The sequence below is a fragment of the Bos grunniens genome, chromosome 7 (genome assembly GCF_055505025.1).
Source record: "Bos grunniens cultivar Pamir isolate PY7600 chromosome 7, Bosgru_T2T1.0, whole genome shotgun sequence".
Taxonomy (NCBI): domain Eukaryota; kingdom Metazoa; phylum Chordata; class Mammalia; order Artiodactyla; family Bovidae; genus Bos; species Bos grunniens.
In genome coordinates this window covers 56,271,694-56,277,693 of record NC_141171.1, presented here as the reverse complement: position 1 = coordinate 56,277,693, position 6,000 = coordinate 56,271,694, and the positions used below count along the sequence as shown (strand labels likewise).

The window sequence follows — 6,000 nt, the reverse complement described above, 5'->3', positions numbered from 1 at the left end:
CCTCTTTCCATGTGCTTGTTAGCAATCTGTATGTCTTCTTTGGAAAATGTGTGTTCGGGTGTTCTGCCCATTTTTGAATGAGTTGTTCTATATTGAGTTGTAAGTTCTGTTTTTATATTTAGATATTTAGACCCTTATCATATCATTTGCAAGCATTTTCTCCCATATAGTAGGTTGCCTTATCATTTTGTCAATGGTTTCCTTTGCTGTTCAAAAGGTTTTAAGTTTAATTAGATTTTATTTGTTTCTATTTGCTTTTATTTCTTTTGCCTTTGGGGACAGATCTAGAAAACTACTGCTATAATTTACATGAAAGAATGTTCTAAGTTTTCTTCTAGGAGTTTTATGGTTTCATGTACTACATTTATGTATTTAATCCATATTGAGTTATTTGTATATGATATGAAGAAATATTCTAATTTCATTGTTTTACATGTAGCTGTCCATTTCTTTAGTACCACTTATTTAAGAGACTGTCTTTTGTCCATTGTATATTCTTGCCTCCTTTGTCAAGTGTTAACTGACCGTAGGTGCATGGGTCTGTTTCTGGACTTTCGATTCTATTTTGTATTCTATATGTCTGTTTTTATGCCAGTACCATATTTTGATTTCTGTAGCTTTGTAGTACAGTCTAAAATCTGGGAAAGTAATACCTCCAGTTTTGTTCTTTTTACTTAGTATTGCTTTGGCAATTCAAGGTATGTTGTGGTTCCAGTGAATTTTAGGATTATTTGTTCCAGTTTGGAGAAAAAAGTCATGGGGTATGTTGATTGATAAGGATTTCACTCAATCTGCTTATTGCTTTGGGTAGTATGGTCATTTTAACAGTATTAATTCTTTCTAATCCAAGAGTACAGGATATCTTTCTATTTCTTTGTATCATCTTAAATTTTACTCAATACTGTTTTTCAGTTTTCAGAGTATAGGACTCTCATCTCCTTTATTGAGTTTATTCCTAGGTATTTTATTTTTTCTGGTGCGATTTTAAAATTTTTATTGAAGTATAGTTGATTTACAGTGTTATGTTAGTTTATGTTGAAAGCAAAGTGAATCAGTTGTCCATATATTCATTCTTTTTTAGATGTTTTTCCCATGTAGGGCACTACAGAGTATTTAGTAGAGTTTCTTGTGCTATACAGTAGGTCCTTATTAATTACCTATTTTATATATAGTAGTGTGTATATATCAATCAGAATCAGCAAATTGATCCCTTCCCCTCTTCCTCCCCTGGTAATCATAGGATTTTTTATCATACGATATTGCTTATATGTGGAGTCTGAAACAAATGGTACAAATGAACTTGTTTAGAAAACAGAAATAGAGTTATAGATGTAGGAAACAATCTTTCAGTTCAGTTCAGTGCAGTTGCTCAGTCGTGTCCAACTCTCTGCAACCTTATGGACTACAGCACGCCAGGCCTCTGTCTTCGCCAACTCCTGGAGTTTTCTCAGACTCATGTCCATTGAGTTGGTGATGCCATCCAACTATCTCATCCTCTGTCATCCCCTTCTCCTCCTGCCTTCAATCTTTCCCAGAATCAGGGTCTTTTCAAAAGAGTCAGTTCTTCATATTAGGTGGCCAAAGTTGGAGTTTCAGCTTCAGCATCAGTCCTTCCAAAAAATATTCAGGACTGATTTCCTTTAGGATGGACTGGTTGGATCTCCTTGCAGTCCAAGGGACTCTCAAGAGTCTTCTCCAACACCACAGTTCAAAAGCATCAATTCTTCAGCGCTCAGCTTTCTTTATAGTCCAACTTTCACATCCATACTTGACTACTGGAAAACCGTAGCTTTGACTAGATGGATCTTTGGTGTGATTTTAATCTTTGCTGTGATTTTAAACAGAATTGTTTTCTTGCTCTTTCTGATATTTCATTATTAGTATATAGAATAGGAATAGAGTTCTGTATATCAGTCTTGCACCCTGCAAGTTTGCTGAATTCATTAATTAGTTCTAAAAGTTTTAGGTTGAGACTTTAAGGTTTGCTATATAACATATCCTGTCTTCTGCAAACCATGACAGTTTTACTTCTTCCCTTTCAAGTTGGATAATTGTAATTTATTTATTTCTTGCTAATTGCTGCGGCTAAAACTTTCAATACTCTGTTAAATAGAAGTGGTGATACCGGGCAACCCTGTCTTATTCTTGAATTTACCTATGGGAAAGACTTTCAGCTTTTTACCATTATGATGTTAGCTGTGGGTTTGTCATAAATGGCCTTTGTTAAATTGAGATATGTTCCCTTTATATCTCTAAAGTTTAGTGAAGCCAAGGGGAGTTGTAAGACTGTTTTGGCCAGCTGGATTTTTTTTTTTTTTTTTAACAAACAAAACACCAATAAGTTTAAGTCACAGAGATTAAGGTGGCAGGAAAAGCCTTACTTCTGTAGTTGGCCAATCTAGACTCTTCTCTCATGGATTTTGTTGTCTCATCTATAAACCAAATGCTATATTTTATAGATAATTGTAGAGGTGGTTTGAGGATTTAGCAATTATGCAAATATAGTATTTAATAATAAAAATAGCCTTATAATTTTTGTATCACATGACTATTTGGGCAAAAGAAGGAAGAGTCTGATTGAGAATTTTAATCTTCAACCAACTGTGTAAGCTCTGGGGTATCATTCTTGCCAATGAGAGCACTGCTTATATTTCCATCCTGTGATATTTTGGATACTAAAACATTCAAAAGCACAAGGCAAAGTGAGGGAAAGGGGTGCAGAGAAAGTGTTTACTCACTTGGGATTATGTCTTCTCTTTATCTGAGTCACTTTAAGGTTTACCTCAGCTATGTCACAGGCAGAACTCTGTCTCTATGACACAGTGAGAGCTGGACAGATACACTGATAAACTAAAATGTAAAGCCCATCAAGATGACAAAAGTGAGATGATTTCAAAGAGAAGAGGTGGCTCATTTATTCTTCTGTCCCAACTGTTAGCTATATTGTCTTGACATCCAAACAGAATCATTGAAATCAATCATAGCAGCACATCCATTTGAAATAATGTCTCCCAGTTATATCACCACAAGTTTCAGTGGATTCCCTGCCCCGCCTCCACGGAGAATCTGCAAAGCATAAGCAAGAAAAAGAGCAATCAGGGATTCAGAAAAAGTCCACAAGCTGACCTCAATAAGCATCTAGGTTGCCAAGGGCCACATTTTCCTTTTCAGTCTTTAAATGTAAGTCCCTTTTTCTCCTATGCCTTCAGCTCTTCTCATTTTAATGGACTATTTGACCACATCTTAAAATACACATCTCTTGAAGATACTACTGTCTTCTCTGCTCCAAGTATTTTCATTACATTTTATTACAGTCTTGGTTCAAGAGAAGTTTTACACCTAATTTGGAGAACCTGCCCTGTCAGTTTCATTTTCCTCCAGGACTTTTATCAAGCTAATTTGATTCAACTGTGAGTTCTTTTTTTGTATATTCAAAGCACTCTTTTATTCTTCTTACTTAAAAAATAAAGTATTCTTAAATTTGCAGACTCTACGCTAGCCTTCCCTCTCTTATTCCTGAAGAATCTTATGTACCTTGAGTTAATATCTAATTAATCTATTCAATGGGCTTCCCTTATAGCTCAGTTGGTAAAGAATCTGCCTGCAATGCAGGAGATCTGGGTCTGATTCCTAGATTGGGAAGATTCCCTGGAGAAGGAAATGGCAACCCACTCCAGTACTCTTGCCTGGAGATTCCCATGGTCAAAGGAGCCTGGAAGGCTACAGTCTGGAGTCATAGCGGTTGGATACGACTTAGTGAATAAACCACCACTAATCTATTCAGTAAATATTTATTGCACACCTGTAATATGTCAACAATACTAAGAGAACATCCCTGATCTCAAGAGAATCATTATGGTAAAGAATTCTATGAAAAGAAATAAATACAATGCATTGATAAAAATGCTGTAATGGAGCTATTTCACAACGCTCTGGAAGCAATATCATGTAGAAAAGAAATCAGACATGAAATCCAACATTTTATAAACTGGACACTTTTATACTACATTAAGGAAAACCATTTGTTGCTCAGTCATGTCTGACTCTTTGAAACCCCATGGACTTTAGCCCACCAAGCTCTGTTCATAGAACTTTCCAGGCAAAAATACTGGAGTGGGTTGCCATTTCCTTCTCCAGGAGATCTTTCCAGGGATCAAACCTGCAGGCAGAGTCTTTACCATCTGAGCCACCCTGCCTGCAAAAGGGACATTTAAAAGGACATCTATAATGAATGTTTTTAATACAAGAACTAATCAATTTTAAAATTATGTATAAATATATATGTAATATATAAAGATATAAAATGTTCATATTTTGATATCTAGACTTGCTTAAGCTGGGATATCAATCTTCTCCAAGTTGTATTCCTTTAAAGAATAATCCCACCTGTTATTCAAAGAAAAGAGTTTCATAATCCAGTTTCAAAAGTAAAGCTAGTCTGAGGTTGGCATGTGAATGCAAAGGGCCCCTCTAGTACATTAAAGCTGTTTTTTTTTTTTTTTTGAGTTTTAATGTGTTTAACTTTGGTAACCCAGCTTTCTCTAATTTACCTATCCATGACATTTTTTCTTTTATAAACAACTATTAACATCCCAAGAACTTAGTGTTCTAAGGAATACACTCTGAGAGATGTTCTTTTGTATAATTATTTAACGTAAAGTCAGTGGAAAATGTCAGAACAGTCCAGGTAACCAAACACAGTGAGCTGAAATGCCTTAAGAAGGCATCTTGCAGTATTAACACCATAAAATTTACTTTTTAAAATTATTAATAAAAGGACAAATTTGTAAAAACAAAAAAGGGAAAAATAATCACCAATGTCTTACTACCCTGAAATATAGCCAGTATTAACATTTTGTATTTGTCTTTTCAGTCATTTTGCTGTTTACATTTTGAAACCTAGATATAATAAAAATGTACATAAATTTGTATGTACTAATATCTATTTTGCAGTCTATAAAATTAACCCATGTTCATTGTAGAGACAGTAAAATTTAGAAAATAAGATAAAATCATGTTTAAGTCATACAAATACATCTTTTTTACTTTTGTGATTATATACATATATAGACATGATTTTTATTAAAGTAAAATTGACTTCCAATGTTGTATTAATTTCTACCATACAGCAAAGTGGTTCAGTTTTACTTGTCTACATAAATATAGAAAAACATCTACTTTGCTTTATTGATTAGGCCAAAACCTTTGACTGTGTCAGATCAGATCAGATCAGTCGCTCAGTTGTGTCCGACTATTCGTGACCCCATGAATTGCAGCATGCCAGGCCTCCCTGTCCATCACCAACTCCCAGAGTTCACTCAGACTCACGTCCATCGAGTCAGTGATGCCATCCAGCCATCTCATCCTCTGTCGTCCCCTTCTCCTCTTGCCCCCAATCCCTCCCAGCAGCAGAGTCTTTTCCAATGAATCAACTCTGCGCATGAGGTGGCCAAAGTACTGGAGTTTCAGCCCCAGCATCACTCCTTCCAAAGAAATCCCAGGGCCGATCTCCTTCAGAACAGACTGGTTGGATCTCCTTGCAGTCCAAGGGACTCTCAAGAGTCTTCTCCAACACCACAGTTCAAGAGCATCAATTCTTCGGCGCTCAGCCTTCTTCACAGTCCAACTCTCACATCCATACATGACCATAGGAAAAACCATAGCCTTGACTAGATGAACCTTTGTTGGCAAAGTAATGTCTCTGCTTTTGAATATGCTATCTAAGTTGGTCGTAACTTTCCTTCCAAGGAGTAAGCGTCTTTTAATTTCATGGCTGCAGTCACCATCTGTAGTGATTTTGGAGCCCAGAAAAATAAAGTCTGACACTGTTTCCACTGTTTCCCCATCTATTTCCCATGAAGTGTAGTTCACAACAAATTGTGGAAAATTCTTAAATAGATGGGAATAGCAGACCACCTTACCTACCTCCTGAGAAATCTGTATGCAGGTCAAGAAGCAATAGTTATAAACGGACATGGAACAACAGACTGTTTCCAAATT

At 35.9% G+C, this 6,000-nt stretch overlaps 1 long non-coding RNA gene across 5 annotated transcripts in view; it reads right to left on the bottom strand.

Moving 5' to 3' along the window:
* Positions 1 to 2,887: 2,887 nt before the first annotated feature.
* The window catches only part of LOC147369591 (uncharacterized), a 676,540-nt gene continuing 673,427 nt past the window's right edge, over positions 2,888 to 6,000 (bottom strand). For all 5 annotated transcript variants that reach the window (XR_015168516.1, XR_015168514.1, XR_015168513.1 and 2 more), the window contains one exon: positions 2,888 to 3,066. This is a non-coding gene — a long non-coding RNA (uncharacterized LOC147369591). The remainder of the gene's footprint in view (positions 3,067 to 6,000) is intronic.